This window comes from Dermacentor andersoni, chromosome 1, assembly GCF_023375885.2.
Source record: "Dermacentor andersoni chromosome 1, qqDerAnde1_hic_scaffold, whole genome shotgun sequence".
Classification (NCBI taxonomy): Eukaryota; Metazoa; Arthropoda; class Arachnida; order Ixodida; family Ixodidae; genus Dermacentor; species Dermacentor andersoni.
Window position 1 is genome coordinate 245,170,030 of NC_092814.1, and position 19,227 is coordinate 245,189,256.

Genomic DNA, 19,227 nt, shown 5'->3' on the forward strand with positions numbered 1-19,227 from the left:
AAAAAGAATGCGTGAGCTCTCAACAAAGCTCACTCAGTGACGTTAGCTCTTAGCTACGATCAAGTGTTTAGTCTATTGAAGTGACCGCAGAGTGCGACTTTTTTTTCTGTTGTGTAATATTTTATTTGCTTTGATGCTGGCATACGAATCCGCCGCATATGAGGGCACATGGCATCCAGTATTGATTTTGTTGCTTCGTTAGCTGCGGTTCGAGTGTTTTAGTACGTTACCTTCGAGAAATGATTTTGCCTGGCCAGTGACTACGTCGTTTTATTTTGAAAATAGTTAGCGGGAATACTAGACTGCGTGGCTTGGTGTACTATCTGCGCATTTTAAAAGCACATCGCGGAAAGTGCTAGCACCCGAGCTGCGAAGATATGCTGCAATCACTCTCGTATCCACACAGAATTGCTCGCATGTCGTCTGCTAGCCTCACTTCCGGGCTCTGACAAAGATTAACTAAATGTACGAACGGTGGAGAGCAAAAATAAGAAACAAATGATCAAAATTTGCATGAATGGAACTGAAGCAACACGTTTAGTAAAAAGTAAGAAGGCAGCATGTGTCACTGTTTCTCATAACTAATACTATACAGTTAACGCAATGTGTCCACCACTTTAAATTATCAGGATTATTTTCTACCTTGCGCCATTACGCTTGACATTGTCCCAAAAATAGCTGAGATGTGATTTGTTTGCGACGTACGTACGGCGCATGCACTCGAAGGGTCGTGTCGGCGTTGTATATAGTAAATGCTGCGAATATCTGGTGCTGAAGTAAATTCCGTCTTTTTTTTTTTTCGTTTGTGCTGTTCAACGCTACTGTAGACGAGACGTAGTACAGACAGCTCACGGGAGTTCAGATTAGGGCTCACGGTGAATATAGTTTTTTGTATTTCATGCCCTGTGCTCTTGCGTGGTATTTACATCGCTGATAGTAGAGGGGGTACGGAAAACGCGCTGGTAGCACAGGAATCCATACAGAAAGAGATCTTGTGGTAGACTCTATGGGCTCCTCAATTCAAAGAGTGAAGACGGGAGCATGTTTACGCACTCTGTGGAACGTGTATGCACCCAGCGTGGATGCACGTCTTGCAGACGCCGTAACACCGGGGAGCCCGTCATGCCTGTCTTCTTGTCGACTGCTACATGTTCTGACCGCACCTAGCCTGCGTTGCGCGGAAGCAAACTTTGCTTTCAGTATTATATTTCAATTGCAGAAAAGCGCCAGCTTAGGGTTTATGCAGAAGAAATATTGTTGTTTGTTGTTGTCTTCCTTTATTGTTGTTTGTCTTCCTTCATTGCGATAGCAATTATATGTACACTCCAGGCGCATTTTTGCCATCGCCGTCAGCGTTTCCGTCGCCGTGATGTTCCGTGTAAAGTCCAAGCATGTCCAAGGGCGATAACACCGCCATTGCGCGTCGTATGCTGTACGTGCGAGCGAAAGCACGCGAGGGAAGCTGACGATCGCGGCTCAACCTGGCGCGCGCGAAGGAAGAAAGCGGAGAGTAAACGCGCCGTCTTCCGTCGCGGGAAAGGCCGCGGGGAAATGGGAGGGAGGGAGGGGAGGGTGCAGCGTTATGCTCCGTCAGCAACTGCGCATTTCGCGACCGGGCGCAATGTGAACTGCTGGTCGCGGCTCAATCTCGCGCGTCATATAGGGAGGAAAGCAGGCAGTGCGGGATGGAGTGGCGGGGGGGGCAGCTTCGACTCCGCCAAGTGCGTACTTTGCGCGGTCGCGCGCGCCGTATCCTAAGAGGGACCTGCAGACGGCTCATACCTTTGTGCGCGCTTTCTTCTCGCCGCTCTTGCGTAGAACCGATAGATCACACGAACGTCACTTGGCTCGTTGCTGCTGCTTCGCATTGCTCACACCAGCGTTTTCGCAGTGTCCGCGCTCATCGAGTGTGGTGTGTTCATGTTTGCTTGTGTGCGCTGACACAATGCTCGTTAATTCAGCTAGTAAGCGAATGTCTCCAGGTTTATATTGCCGCAAAAACTACTATCCTTACTTCGTATGGCTGTCTACTAATTTGCTATCACGATCGATGCTTCACCTTTCGGGCGATACTGCGACTTTTTTTGTTTTTAGTTCGAAAAATAAAAAAGAAAGAGCATGAAGCATATAGCGCAATTTGGCCTATTGATATGCATTACATAAAGAAGTGAACTTTACTTGAGTGACAGATTGCAATGTTCAGGTTGCTAATTAAAACGCTTCACTGAATAACTTCATAAGTATTATATCTGAAGCACATTTACAACTTACGAAATTGAGGCCAAGAAGTAATCAAGTCATTTATTTATTATTTATTTGCTTCTCATCATCATTTATCATCACCATTGCATCACTTCTCCACTGATCGGCTTCAATTCCGCAATTTCCACATGTGCCCTCAAATATATAGTAAGATTAAAAGAGTTCTAAAATAGGAAGTCATGAAAGAATGTGCATATTCGCTTTTAATATCACGTTCTAACTGCCTGCATTGTTAAAAAAAAATGTGTCAACCATAGTTGCACAGACGGTATGTTAATATTGTCATGAAAAGGTGACACGCATAAAAATAAAAGCAACAAAACAACCAAGGTAGTGGGAGGGTGGCAGTAACACTTGTAGCTGAACCGGTGGAGCCGAACCTGGGATCTTTTTTTTTTCGTTGTTTTCATTGACTGGTGTTCCTTTAAAATGAAGCAATAGTCGTTCTGAATGTGTCTCCTTTTGTGTGCTTAACTGTAATTAAATAAGAAAACCACAGACGCCTCAATTAACTGGGGGCCCTATAACGTAAAACTATTCCAATATGTTTCTATTCCAATCTCCTGACGTCAAATTTGCGTAACCACCAACGCAAGCACCGGGCGGTCACCCGCAGGGTTGTCTGAACAGACCAATCAAACGCTCTCCTCGGTCATAGGAGGTTACTTTTGTTTGCTTGAAAAACTAATAACATTGTTTACACTGAGCGGCTTGTCGTATCTAATCGGCTGACAAGAGGCGAGGAGAACGCTCAAGTGGAGAGGGATTCGATGGGGCCGAGCCGCTGCACTGAAAGTCGATAACCGGATGAAGAGGGTGGTGCCGGCGTCTACGATTGGTCGGCTTTCCCTTACTTAGCTTGCGGTGGCTGGTCGAAAATCGCGGCGGCATGCAACGGAAGCTCAAGAATGACGCTAAAACGAACCCTCAGCAAAGAAAAGTTGGCAGAATGACGGGGTAAACGTGCCGAAAGTGCTCGAAAACGTTACACGGCCACGCAAGAAGTTTTATTATACCCAAATACACCCATGCTCTCCGGCAGGTGCGAGTAGCCAGCGCCTGAGCGATCGGCGGCAGCCATCTTCTATTCCTTTCGGAACGGGGCAGCCTGCGGCTATTCCGAAGAAAATTCAGTTTTGTTCGGCATATTAATGCATCTTTATCGCGTACACGTCACTTTGACGCGGTGAGTTCTTGCGGTTTTATGACGTCGCGTGACAGGCAGGTGAAGGCTAATGGCGAAAATGGTTCGAATCAGAAATAACTGTTTTTCTTTCTGTCAAATCATGCATAATCAGTGTATACACATCATATCAGATGGGGAGGTATCGCGGTTTTCGTGACGTCGCGTGACAGACAGGTGAAGTGGGGGTGGTCGAAAAAAGTTTTTGACCAATCGTGGAGGGCTGATAGCAGAATTGGAATAGAAAAGTTTGGAATAGTTTTACGTTATAGCGCCCTGGTTCACACATCCTCTAGCTTCGTGCACATTAGCATTAATAAAATGAAGCTTGTCAGTGCAATCTTCTGTACAGGCTTCTACATTTTTGAACCAAACAGCGACCACCAACATAGAGTTGTGTCTATGTTGTGTGTGTGTCCTGTGTGTGTTGTATGTGTGTTGCGTGTGTGTGCGTTGTGTGCGTATGTGTTGTGTGTGTGTGTAGGGGGGGTCCCAAGGTGAGTGCTGTTTGTTTCAAAGTGTGCACGGTGCCACTGACTGACCACATACTGATATTCTGCAGTTACCTGAAATGAAATAGTCGTCTGGCTAGTATAAACATCATTCGGAAGTGGCCTCCTACACAGTAAGTACTCAGATACGCACACAGGCCGGGCTTTGTGGACCACTCTTCCCAAAAAAAAGCTCTTGAGCTAAAGCGCTTCACTGAGCTGCTACTGCCATATGTATATTAAAGCACCACTGTTGCTTTTCAGGTCAGTCGCAGCCTGACTTCCTGAGAGAGGAACCAATGTCCAGCGCCCAAGCAAGCAGCACTGCCTTGCACCAAAAGTTGTCTCCATAATCAGCTGTCTTCGCAATTGAGTTTTAAAGCAAAAGTCTTCAACAACGTAAGGCCGAGGCAACTTTTAGTTTTCTCTTTTTAAGCACCATTATGGTTGGACATCTAATGATGATGAAGCAACATTTGCTGGGCCCGAAATAAATCGGTGGTGCACGCAGGCACCAGACGGGGTGGTTCCCTAGTTACGGGACCCATATGTTTCCAGCAGCTCCAGGCCCCTGTCCGTCAGTGCGAGCTGAATCGGTAGCGCGGGGCTGGATAACAAGGTCTCCCATCGGTCAAGGGGTTGGGGATTGGGGGTGTTGGTGGGAAGGGGAGGAGGGGTGGTCTTGAGTTCTGTGCCCTCTGCCAAGACGTGCGGCAGGGTGCCCTTTTCTCTTCTGCAAAAAGGACAGAGCATATCGTATTCCGCAGGGTACATGCGGTTTATCAGTACGGGATGCGCAAGCGATCCCGCCTGCGCTCGACGCAAGATCGTCTGTTGTTGCCTGGTGAGTTTGGGGTGCGGTTCTGGCAGTCTGCACCTTTCATCTCGGTACATCCGGGTAATTTCCCGAAAGCTGGTAACCGGGTGCGGTAGCTCTTCCGGCTCGTGCTCGGCCCGGATTGACATTTCTCGGGCATGGTAGTCGGCGATGGTGTTGCCTGCTATCTGCGAGTGAGCCGGGACCCACACGAGCTCTATGGCTCTTCCCGGGGGCTTGTGCTTGGCTAGAATGGCTTGGGTCGCGGAGGAGATTACCCCCCTGCGAAAGCTTCTGTAGGCTGTCTTTGAGTCAGTGACTACGGTGTCCACGCTCGGCTGTGCGAGTGCGAGGGCCACGGCAGGCTTCTTCGGCAACTGCGGGGTCTCTTGTCTTCAGTGACGCGTTGACGATCAGCCTGTCTTTTGATGTAACCACCACCGCTGCACGGTCACTGTGTTTTCGGAGCGAGGCGTCCGCGTAGAGGACCCTGGGGTTCTCTTCCAGCTTCCGGGCTAGGGCTATGGCTCGCGCGGTGCGCCTCTCGTCGTCTTTGCCCGGCGTCATGTTCCGGGGAAGGGGTTTTGTCTGAACGATCGTTTCGCAGTCTTTCGGAAGGGCCGTCTTGATGGGTACTGGCTCGATCTGCCATCCTATCTTGCGTAGGACGGCTCGTCCGTGTTCCGTGTGACTGAGCCGGATTCTCTGATTAGAGAGGTGGGCTTCGATGAGCTCCTCCACCTTGTTGTGGGCGCCCATGTCTAGCAGTTTTTGCGTGGACGAGTATATGGGAATGCCCAGTGCTTGTTTCGTTGCCTTACGAAGCATCGTGTTTAGGGTGTGCCTATTCGCCTTCGTCAGCTGGAGATACGGGGCGGAGTAGGTAACCCGCGACACGACGAACGCGCGTACCAGGCGCAGGGCATCGTCCTCTTTAAGGCCTCGGTTTCTGTTGGATACCCTCCGAATCATACCAAGTATCTGTTCGGTTGTAGTCTTGATCTGGTTCTCCTGTACTGGTAGCAAGAAGTTTGCTGTTTCTGTTTTCTTTTCATGTGGCTTATTTAGCCATCAGTTTTTCTTGCTTTAAAATAAAAATTTTCTATTTTTGTACGAAACAAACTGCAGCCTCGCTCTCCTTTGTGGCATCATTTACCACAGTGTTAGCGCTGCCGCCTGCTCTTTGTCACGCATGACTCCATGGAATATCTGGTCTTTGGTTTATAGAAAAAAAGCCCACCCACTTTCTTGGCTAAGCGACTATGTTGCACTGCTAAGCACAAGGTCGCCGGATCGAATCCCGGCCACGACGCCCGCATTTTGATGTGGGCGAAAAGCAAAAACGCCCGTGTCCCATGCATTAGGAGCACGTTAAAGATCCCCTGGTGATCAAAAATAATCCTAGTCCCCAACTACTGCGTCCCTCATTATAAAATCGTGGTTTTTTCACGTAACATCCTATAGAAACCATTCATAGAAACAAACAAGCCTTAGAGTGGAATGAAACAGTTTTCAGATGATAACAGCTTTGCTATTTCGCCAGTCAGCTACGATGGCTAAACCAATGTATGACTTCACACAACAGTTTCCTTTTACATCAAAAAGGCATTTGATTGTATCTGCATTTTGAAAATACGCACATCTCTTCAATGTGCACTTCACAATATCTGGACACTGTGACATAATACATAATGCACGTCTACCATGATGCCTCATACAGACTGCATACCCATCTTGATGCTATTGTGTGTCGCAAATTTGTGCTTCAATACATACCGTGACTCATTCAAAACAAATTGACTGACAGGGTCGGGGGTGTTCTCTAAATTGAACATCAGTGCCTATTATGCACAAAGATGTTCGTGTTTATTTACTTGGTTTACCTAGCTTTGAAGGAACATGCACTTTTTTCTGTTCTTCCTTCTGTACCTACGCGTGCGATCCATGGCAAGCGGAAGCTTATATATAGCCTGGGAAAGTGACCTTTAAGCTGGTACAACACGTGGAGGAAAACCGATGCTGCTTGTTTTCTGAACCTAGTGCGCATAAGCAGTTCTATTAATATTCCTATTCTGATATTTATCTGTCCAGTGATCTTTCAATGTAAAATTAAAAATTCATTTTCTTCTACGATGTCCTAAATTACAAATTATTTCTTACAGCCACTTAGAGAAAAAGTGTTGACCATATTTAACAGCAGTGCAAGAAAACTGAGTAAAGTAAAAACGGAGACACACGAGCGCTACGTGTGACCTTTGTCTTTTTGTGCTACAGTTGAATACTTTCTGCTGAGACCACACAGCCTAATTTTAATTTTGAAACCAGCTGCACATTTACATGATATTTGTTATTTTTATAATGATTATGTCACGCGCGACAGAAAACTCAAACATGACAGAACTTCACATGAAAATGGAGGGTAGAAGTGATAAATAGTGATCGAACAAGGAATATCGGCTGTAGCCAACGTTTCGACAAAGAAAATCCTCTTCGTGAGGGCGGCAACTGCCCTCACGAAGAGAAATGCCCCTTCACAGCGTTGGTTTCCGCGACAGTCCTGGTTCGCCCATTATTCATCTCGATAGAAAATTGTATTTACACATCAAGTTTCTGTGCAGTGGAACAGAAAAAAAAAATGTGAATAGAAAAATATCAACAGAAAACAGAACTTTTTCTGTGTTTCATAATGAATAATTGTTTTACACATCCATTCTCAGTGAAATAAAATGGAAAATATCATTAAAGTAAAAGAAACATTTAAAACAGAAAACATAACTTTTTCTGCAACACAAAACACTGTCTTTAAACACAAAATTTCTGTTAATGTAAAACAAAAAGAACTTGTTAAATAACAGAAAAAGAGAAAGTAGAACACAGAGCTTTACAGAAATTTCCTGGCAAGGCAGCTGCCAGAAAATTTCTGTTTTTACACTACAGACAATTACAAACGGATTCTTACAGAAACCCCAGACTCATGCACGCCATGTATCCAGACATGTACACTACTAACAGACACACATCGTGTGGCGAGGTTGCCACACTTAATCACATGTTATGGGAGTGTCAGCACTTAACAAACAAGTCGGGCAGTGCCGACCCCTCTGTCTCTTCGACCGCCAGCCTCCGCTCGCGCTGGAAGACCGCACTGCTCAGCTCGGACCTGACAGCACAACTCTGGGCCATCCAGCGAGCCGAGGAAGCCGCCTCGAGACAAGGTCTCGGAACCGCGTCCGCGGCGGGTGCCCAGACCCACTAAAAGGATGCCGGACTCGAATCTTATTGATTTGAAAATAAAGTTTACGTTCTTCTTCTTAAGGAAATATTGTTTACAGTAAAGCTCGCGTCGTACGGCCGAAGTGAAAATCATGCCGTCGGCGTCATAGGATTGTCGGCCCCGTCGCCTCGCTGATGTCGTCACACACACGCTTACGTCAGACATAGCAGTCATCTTACACAATCAGATTTGTGCACAAGTAAGTATATGTAACTAATTACTTTAATCAATTACGATGTTGGTCATTTAGTAATTTAACGACTACTTTGTTTACCCGGTAACGTTCACGGTAACTTAATTACTTTTTTTTCGGCAACCAATTACATGTAACCAGTTACATTATTGACAGGACAAGCTGCAACAGGCGATGCACACACCGCGGTGGCTTAGCGGCTCTGGTTGTTGCACTGCTAAGCGTGAGGTCGCGGGATCAAATCCCGGCCGCGGCGGCCGCATTTCGATGGGGGTGAAATGCAGAAACGCCTGTGTCCAGTGCACTGGGGGCACGTTAAAGATCCCCTGTTGGTCAAACTTAATCCGAAGTCCCCCACTATGGCATGCCCCATAATAAGATCATTGTTTTGGCAGGTAAAACTCCAGAATACATAAAAAAAAACAGGCGATGCAGCTATGAGAATCTGAATTTTGCTAAAATATATAGACTAGGACGCCCGAGATCGTGCCACGCATCAGCCCGGGAGCTCAGTATCGGTTCAGTCATCTTAACGTTCCACCAGATGTTGGTCGATGAAATGAACCACTTAAGGCCACTTTAAGGCCCCTTAAAACGTTATGTAAGGAAATCACGTACCGGTCATTTTTTTTAGCCGGCGTGTCAAGGGCGTCTCAGACGGCCCTTGACACGCCGGCTAACGCGCGTGTGTTGACAGACCGGGGGGGGGGGGGGGGGTGCCCTGGCTTTGACCTTGTACACAGCGTTCCTTTACTCTCAATTCGACACGCTAACACATTTTCCCTCGTTTCCGCGTCCTCCTGCCTCACACCCTCTCCCCTTTAGAAGAACCCCACCTATATATACTGTGGCAAGGAAAGCATATGTCGCCTTCAAGAAGACAAGTCCACTTGTCGAAACGTTGGCTCCTGCATTCACCTTGTTCACGTTTTGCTCATCGTCTCCAAGTACCAGCAACAATGAAGCACTGCACTTCATAGGGAACCCCAGATGCTGAGTAATCACAGTGTTTTGCGCAATATCGGTATACGTTATAACACCGTCCTACCCCCAGCGCGCACATCGAGCGAGCAGGCTAGCCTGCCAGTCTTGCCCTATGGTTTTTTTTCCTCGAGCGAGTTTTCAGTGTCGTTGCTGATCTCTTCACAACAAAAACGAGGGACAATGGCTGACAACATTTTTTTAAAGCAATTGTTAATGCAGATACCGTATTTATTCGGATATAGATCGACCTTCTTTTTTTTTTTCAGTAATATTACCCATGATTGGCTATCGACCTATATTCGTGACCAAAGAATCTCGACCTATATTCGTGATCAAAGCTAGCAACAGTACTGAGATAATGGAGTTCAATGTGGAATAGAGCCGCCGCTGGAGTCGCGGGAGCCCATGCCGCAAACCAAAATGCCCTGCCATGCATGTCGATACCATACGTCGAAGCCGCAGCCGCGCAAATCACAAATCGCCTTATTTACTCGATTCTAGCGCGCGCCCATTGTAATGCGCGCCCGTGGACTACACTACTATCTAAATTAAGAAGCATGGTGTCACACGCGGACAAGCAAACATGAACACATCTCATTCAATGACCGTGCAAACTCACTGTCAAAACGCTGGAGTGAGGAAGCGAAACAGCAGCAGCTGCCTCTCACTTCAACACGAACTATAAGCGGCGAAAACACAGCGCGCGGCGCACTCTGCCCCCGTCGCGATCGTTTTCAAAATAGGGCCGAGGCGATCGTATCGCCGAAGTGGATCATCGCAAATACGTCCTGCTTTGGTCCACTGTGTTGCTTTGCTGGCGAAAACCATCTTCTGTTTGCGACAGTGCCGCAAGCAAGTTTCGGGTACTCCGGACGCCCATGATACGGCCCAACTTCCGTCCGTCTCTGCCCACATGATCACTTTCCTTTTAAATGCGGCATCACGATGAACTTGAAAGTTGAGATAATGAGGAAAAGTACGGTTTCATACGAAGCACGTGCACAACCTCGCACTGATGCCGCCGGCGTTTGAAGCAGTTATGACTGTTGGGGACAACTTCATACGGGTAAGGTGGCTGCCGAACGTGGGAGAAAAAAACAATAACGTCGTCAAGGTAACAAAGACAGGTGGTCCATTTGTAGGTTCGCAGAAGAGAGTCCATCAAACGTTCAAATGTCGCAGGAGCATTGCATAGGCCAAAGGGTATGACTTTGAACTGATATAAGCCATCCGGCGTAATGAAGGCCGTCTCCTCGTGGTCCATTTCATGAACTGAAATCTGCCAGTAGCCGGATCGAAGATCGATGGACGAGAAGTATTTAGCTCAGTGCAAGCCGTCCAAGGCGTCATAGATGCGTGGTAGTGGGTAGACGTCTTTTCGCGTGATCTTGTTTAAGTGGCGATGATCGACGCAAAAACGCCAGGTACCATCTTTCTTTTTCACAAGGACAACAGGTGAATCACCTAAGGGCCGGCTGATGGCTCGAGGACCCCTTTGCGGAGAATTTTGTCCACTTCTGATTGGTTGACTTGACGTTCAGCATGCGATACCCGCGTTATATTTACAATATATATACAAAATGAGTTAGAGTTGTTAAGATGGCTGACCACCAATAACCCGCAGCCGCCAGCGTCTCGCGATCTTCTTCCTCTCTCTTGTTTCATCTTTCCGTAACAATATTGTAATAAAACCAGCAGACAAAGGCGGCAGTATTGTAATCTGTCCTATAGAAAAGTACAAGAAAGAGGCCTCCATGCATCTCAGCAACCACACACATTACAGAAAGCTCGATTCTAACCCAACTTCAAACTATAGCAATACTGTGCAAAACACAATAGCGGAGCTCCTGTCCAGGGAACTAATCACGGAATCTGAATATCGCTTCATGATGCCCAAGAACAAAGAAACAGGCCGCTTTTATCTTCTTCCTAAAATACATAAAGTTCCCGTCGAAGCAATATTTACAGCAGAAGTCCCAGGTTGACCTATTGTGTCTAATAATTAACTACACACCTACCGAGTCACTATCTAAATTCGTAAAACACCACCTATCAAACATCCACAACACCCTCCCATCTTTTGGTCAATACACACCGCACTTCCTTCGAATTATCGACGGCATCAGTGCCAACCAAATCCTAGTCACTTTAGATGTCGCTGCCCTTTGCACTAACATACCCATGAGTGAAGGAATTAAAGCCGCATTGAAATCCCTCGCAATGAATTCCCAAGCGCACGCTCCTGAAGTTTACCTGTTGCTCCTTAGGTTAGTTCACACGCTCAACTACTTTGAATTCGATTCTATTCACTACCTGCAAACTTTCGGCACTTGCACGGGAACACAATTCGCTCCCACGTATGCGAGCATTTTCATGGAGCAGCTTAACGCAGACCTGTTGAAATCCTGCCCTTTAACTCTACACCTCTCTTCGTTACATCGATGACATACTTGTAATATGGGAACACGGCACAAACGCGTTAACCGACTTAATTAGCCATTTCAATCACTTTCACCCGAGTGTATAATTTACTGCTCACTACTCTCCTAGTCAAATAAACTTCCTCGACACAATGGTCTCCATAGAAAACAGAAAACTGAGAACGACTCTTTACCGGAAGCCAACGGATAACCAGCAATATTTAGAATACAACAGTCATCACCCGCGACACTGCAAGCAAGGAATTTTCGTCGGACAAGCGAAACGAATAAGAAGAATCTGCAGCGAAGATAACAATTATATTCTAAATTACCTTAAAACAACACTGACACAAGAAAGCTATCCACAAGTTGTTCTTGATGGAGCTTATGATGTCGCGTCAAGATGGGAGAGACAGTAGGAATTAGCTAAGAAACCGCCTATACCAGAATCTGACAGACCACCAGCCTTTACGACAAAATATTCCAATGCACTCCCAAACATAAACAACATCCTGCGAAAATACCAACCAATATTATCAAGTAACGAGCATCTGAGAAAAGCGTTCCCGGATGTACCAAGGGTTACCTATCGCTGCAACAGAAACCTTAAAGACGTGTTAGTGCGCGCAAAAGTCAGCCAACTTCATTCCCCCGTAATGAAAGCATGTCGCCATCCGAGGTGCAGAACTTGCAGAAACCTTCAAAGTGACATTAAAATTATAAGCACCGCACATTGTTATACACACGAAGTCAAAACTAGCTTTACTTGTACAAGTTCGGATGTGATTTATATGCTTGAATGTTCCTTCTGTAAGAAACAATATATCGGCGAAACGGGGCAATCAATGTACGTCAGATTAAACGGACATCGCGCGGACACAGCTAATAAGCTTCCCAAAGCCGTCGCCAAGCATTTCTACCAACCAGGTCATCACTTTGATGAGCTTAAACTCTACATCTTACAGTCAAATTTCCATTCTGAACGAGAAATAAAATACAGAGAATCATAACTTATCCATAAGTTCAAGACATTGCAACCAATAGACATAAACGTTTCAAAGGGAACTTTAGAATCTATTCGCTATGGTGAATTTCAAGCTATACGCGTAGTGCGCGCCGATGGACGCGCCACTGGTGGCGGCCTTGCGTAGAACACACGGGAGAGGAGCCAGGCGCGCGCCGTAGTTTGTTGTGTCGTTGATAGTGCTTCTCTGTCTTATTCGCGTGTTCTGAGCAAAATACGCAACACCCTTCGCGTGTGTGGGGTGGCCACAGCTTCAAGGGAAGTCGAAGAAGAATTGTTGAAGGGTGGGGGTCTCAAATACCGGCGAAAACGTGCCGGCGACACGGTTCTAATCATTCCCCGCAAAGCCTCATCAGCGGGAGCAACGGTAGCAATGGATTGTCGCTTCGGCGGGAAATTTCTTGTTCTCATCCTTTCCTTTGTCTCTTCGGTATTTTTTCCCACTCGATCATAGACGCGTAAGCGACGAAGTTGCAGTGCAGCATGCGGTTTAAAGGCATTTCGCTGAAGTTCGGAATGCCGTTTGCTGCTTCTGCCTTGTTTTCCGCTTCTTTACCGCGTTGGGTTAGCTAGGCAGCACGACTGCACGAGCGCATTGTGTTGTATGTTAAAGCTACTGAAGTTTGCAAGAACTGAAATTGCTGGTTTTATGTGGCCCGGTAAATCCTCGCACCAGCTCTCGCGCACTTCATGTTTTTACATCTATTTTATGCGTGGCTTCGCACATGTTTAACTGTTGCTAGTTCCTTCATGCATAACTCTTGTTGGTTCTTTTGAGCTACGAGATTTTCACCCTGCCTCGCTTGTAAAGGGTATAAATCACGCTGTGTCTTATCGGAATTATACCAAGGAAGTGCTTCTTTAACAGTTTTATTCTTTTCGCCCGAGGGCATCTTAGATATTGTGTTTTTTTTATGTGTTTAGAAAATAGGTAGTTCAGTGCGAGAATTCCTAATAGTTGCTGCATATGGTATTTTTGTTCCATTTCTCGCTGAAAAGTTCGCGTCGCATTTGGGAAGTCATCACACCTCGATGCTGCCTGAGCAGACTTAACACGCCGAGTGATTTGTTTCACAACGTAGTCCCGTCTTGGATGTGAATGTTGTGCTCAACTGAATTATTTCTTATTATGCTTACGCTGCAGAGGACTAAACCCGGCCTTGCCGCCAGCGCTCATCTACTTTGACTGGCGCTGCTCTGCCTTTAAATATATCATGTGGCACCTCTGTATATAGTAATATAAAAAGTACTGAAAAGTTAGTCAGTCTTTAGCTTTGTACGTTTCCAAGCAGCTCCCTTGGGGAATTTAAAATTGTAAAAACTTCAGCAGAAAGGGCAGTTCATTGGCGTATGCAGCAGAATTGCATCGGCGGCACTAACACGCGCTTTTATTAACCCGTGCGTTTGGTGACTTCGTTGGCTAGTGTACGCGTTTCCATCAATAAATTCGCAATTACTCTTCTTGAGGCAACTTCGACTGCACTTATTCGGCGATGTCATACGTATTCATCGGCAGAAAAATCACAACGGCATACGCAGACATCGCACCGTGCGGATTTGTTTGATATAAGTCTGCACAAACGACGGGTGCTCATTATTGAGGTACAGAAGCAGCATTACGGCAAGGGTGGAATTTAAAAAAAACGATCGAGAGATCGCATTACTCAACAAAATATATCGGCTAGTTGACATGAGCTCCACTTCATGTAAATGGGGTTCATGACGTTTGGCTTCGGGACGCACCTGGCACTTATGTGGACCACGTTGTCCTAAACACCGGTAACATCGTGTTCGTACCCTCTCCCACAGAGGCCAGCGTCTTCCCTACAGCTGTCACCGCAGAAGCAGCAGCTTGGCACCCGAACAAAGGAGAAATCGCAGCCGCGAACTTCAGCCATCCTTGCTGCAAAGGGTTGTCGTTTGCTACTGCTCCCGCGCGTACTGTTGGAAGCGACCGCTAGGTGGCTATCAGTGGCGCCTCTATAGGCGGTGCACGAGGCGTATAGGTAACAGCACTTAGTTTGGTTGCTTAGTGTTTTTTCTGTTTTCTTCTTTTTTCCTTTTTTTCTTTTGGTTTTTTCTTCCCCTTTCCTTAATTTTTTCCTTTATTTATTCATTCCATATCAAATATATATATATATATATATATATATATATATATATATATATATATATATATATATATATATATATATATATATATATATATATATATATATATATATATATATATCTTTTTTTTTCGCGAGCACCGGTTTTTGCCGCCCCTTCTATTATCTCTTTCACAGACATGATAGCCCCCGACCCCAGCGAAGCAGGTAATAGAGGGGTGCTGTGCACGCCGTTGACACGCCGACTGACACACGGCCGTTGACATGTGACTGACAGACGGCCGTGTCACCTGCCTTGTGCACAGCACTCCTTTATTCTCAATTCTACACCCTCGCCGTTAACACACTTCCCCTATTAGCTGCACTCACCCGCCTTACCCCCTCTCCCCTTTAGAAGAAACCTACCTATATATAGACCGTTTTTTCGTAGTTGCCGCCATATTGTGAACGCAGTGGCGCCGCCTATGAGCAGCGCCATACTGGCTTGGGTGAAAGCGGTCTTTTGCATGGCAGGTATACGCTCGGCGGCAGGTTCTGGCGTTTGTTTTCGCGGTCGTGCGGTCTGTTTAGTATGACGCGCGTCTTCTACACGGTAAACGGTTCTGTGAGACTTGCTGAAGTGGTTTAAGGCGTCATGGCCGGAATTTCTGCTGGCGTTGAGGTGGACGGAACACGCAGCGCGATGTGTGCGCGCATACTTGAGCCTACAATCAGCCTCGGAGATCAATTGTGCATTTCTAAATGTTCCAATCACTAATGTGACCTTATTGCAGTATTATCCTCTATTTCTAAGCTGCGGTTTAGGAGCCATGAAACATACGCGACGATCGTAACAGCGTGGGTACCGTTCTGCTACGATAGGAGCTGTGCTATTATACTTTGACAGCATTCAAACTATTCGCTGCAGGTTACATTGCGTGACTACTTGGTTGGATGGATGAGGTTTCCACCCATGAATAAAATAGTTTTGGATAGTAATAGCAGCATACCTTATACAGTCTGAATTAAGCTTGTCCAGCAAAGCGACCGTTTACGAACTGCGCGAGCGTCCTAAGCAGTAGTAGGTGCTGGATTACAGATATCTTTGTTCTATATAGCGAATGGTCGAAGCATATGGTATCAGCGGTTATATATTTATAAACGTTGTGAGACGTTAGCCCGTTTTCTCTTGCTTTTTAGAGAAAGAGGATACTAACCGATTTTTTTTTTCGGTTGTGTTCGTTCAGTTCTCTACGACGTACTCACATGTATTACGGAAATTTTGCGCTCAAAAATAGCCATCACATTCTTTTTATGCGAACCCTCTCATATATTATGGCTGTATACAGGCCAAAAAGGCAATGCCGAAGCACACAGCTTATATATGTATCGTGCTGGCTCACCAACCGCAGTGATCGCTGTGTTGAGCAGCGCCACGGGCCTCATGCAGCAAGGCTATAGCGCAGACATATGGTAATTTCAAGCATACTACACTTGAAATGCGTGAGAACGATGCTAGTGTATCACAAATATTTGATAGCGCCTGCCGCTTAGACGTTTCGTGGTTGCCTTAGGTTGGCCGTGCACGAGCATGCGCTCTTATGTTTTATGTTTTACTCCCTACGCCAATCGATCAGACAGTGAGCTGATTTACCATTTAATGCTGCTAATACAGATACACCGGTTTTCTTTGTTGAATTAAAATCGATATAAGCAATATAGTAAACAACGCATACACGCACCGCGACTGATATGCGCGTACACCGCGGCTGATTATGCGCGTCACATTTTTGCGCCCCCAAGACATATTTCTGCCTACAGTAGTTACCGATGCACCCAAAGGCTTCCCTGACGACCTTATATGAACGAACATGGCGTAAATTTCACAAAGTAAGATCTAAAACATCTCGAAATCGTTCCGCAGCATGCGACAGCAATACTTTGAAGCAGCGCCGCGCCGGATCGCCCAAGCCAGAGAGGAGGAAAGGCTCTCCGCGCGCCGTATCCTCCTCGCCCGATGAAACGGTCTATACTGTGCCGAGGAAAGCATATGTCGCCTTGAAAAAAGAAGTCCAATTGTCGAAACGTTGGCTCCCGCTTTCACCTTGTTCTGGTTTTGCTCATCGATGGTGATATGGTAACTCAGATTTAGGGTCGTGCTCGTATCTGACGCGCCGATTCTAATGGGTCGACCTATATTCGAATAATTTTTTTTTTATTTCTCGGAGAGCATTATACATAGCGATCGACCTATATTCGTGCTCGACCTATCTTCAAGTAAATACGGTAAGCAATGTTTGAAGGGCTGCAGAGAATGCACTGAAAGTGCCAGGCCAGCTCGTTTGTTCAGTTTACCTATACAACGTTAAGAGAATTTCGGAGGAAAGTAATGCAGAAGTAATCGATTAGGTTCGAGCAGTTCGTCAATTACTTTCATGGGGCAGTAATTGGTAACTGTAATAAATTATATTTTTGATTGAAGTAATTAATTCTAATTGGTTACTTTTTTTTCTATCACGTGTACAAGTCTGACACAAACACGTAGGTCCACCTGATGATAATTTGCGTAATCCAAAATCATACTGGTAACCAGCTACCAGGAAAATGCTTCGCTTAACATCGATTCCCACAGTGCGTAGTATCTGCTTCATTATCTGAAGGTGGAAGCAAAAGAAGAAAATGCAGACTACTACAATAAACGAGTGATTCATAATCTTTGTTCCCGTTTTCATATTATAGGTTCTGTTTGGACGACGCAGAAGATTAGCTCCACTTTCCACTCATACCAAACGCATTTTTTGTCAATCTGCTTTTTATACGCCAACGCCTACAGTGGTACATGTCGATAAGCTGATAATAAAAAATGAGTTTCATGTGACGATATACGCTAGGGAAGAACGATTTTGAAGTTCACGAAGATAGAATGAAGGATCAGACGTTGAAAAGAACGATGCGCCTTCATGTGGAACTTTCGGAAAGCAGTCGCCGCATGTGTGGGCGACTGCTTGCTTCACCGTGAAGCTAATGTCAACCTTCCAGGAGACCACCGAGGAGCTCTTGTGCCTCTGTAATGAATATAACGTCAATTGCTTTTCTCTATATATCCCATTAAACCAACTAGACTTCTAGAGTGTTTTCGGAGGCGAATATTCTAGAATCGTGGCCAGATTTGTGTCTGGCGGAAAACAAATAAATAATTAAATAAATAAATAAATAAATAATTTGCGGGCGTTTACTGTTTTTGAAATCTGCTAGCCTTAGTTACCACCTGCGAACGTACTGCCCATAATTTTGCGTTCGCAACGTGTTCAGCCCTTTCATTCTTTCTACGCGCTTCCGGTTGCTTTCCATGTAAATTACAGACAACTAGAAGCTCGCCCGTTTGACCTCCCTATAGAATTCCTCTCTCTACGTGCTGCTTCGACGTGTGCATATTCCTCTCTTGATGTTTGTCGTTGCTGCTCATGTAAGTGGTCGTTTCGTCATTTGCCCATGGTCCACCGCATCTCTTGCATACGGAGGAAGGTCTATTCTGAGCTCAATGATATTGCGGTTGACACATACAGTCATGTGCTGAAGATGTGCCGTTTGACAGTGAGAGCCTGAGAACTGCGAAGGGCGTACACTTGCGAACAATCTAAATGCCAGCTGGCAACCACTTTCCCTGCTTACGAACAGTAGGTTAAAGACAGGGAGAAAACACACACGCGCCCACACACATATGCACGCACGCACGCACGCACGCACAGGAAAAAAGCAAACAGGAATAGCAAGGAGGCTAGCAAAAACTGATGAACTGTTGGAGCATATGTCTGAATGAAAGCATAAAAAGTGTCTCTTGACTGATGTATGGGAAACAGCAATGCAACGCGTGTAGCTGCGTTTGCTCTTTCTTCGTTGCACAAAGAGGCCGTCCTAGAGCCGGCTTCTTCCTCGCTGGGGCGCATCTTGCTGATAGTAAGTGGCCTTCTATTGCAGCTCTTCCGCTGGGTGCCCAGCTATCTTGGGGTCCTCTTTCACTGTTTTGATTCGTCTGGAAACAAGACGTATGACGGTCACGTTACATACTGTTATCTATGCTTTCCACATCAGTGCCCCTCGTTTGCGGCCGTATATCCCCAGAGAGAATAGTCAGAAGCCCAATGAATCAAGACAACGTCGCAAGTACCCCTAATGCTCACGAGTAAGCTCGACTCGGCTGTCACTATACTGGTTTTGCAGCAAGCAAGTAATAACTTCGTCCAGTGAAATGGGAGAAGCTTGTGCTGTATAAACAGCACTTGTCATGCCCTGATGCGCAGTTGGAACACGATACTAACGCCGAGAAAGGATTACTTTACATAGCAAGAGCATTGCAGCAAACTGTACAATACCATGGGAACGTGTCAGTCGTCCCTGCTTGTTACTACTCTCAATTTTCTATATTAAAAGCACTAACAGCAAAGCTGCTGAGTGATGACGATTGCATGAGTTGAATCACCTTGACAGA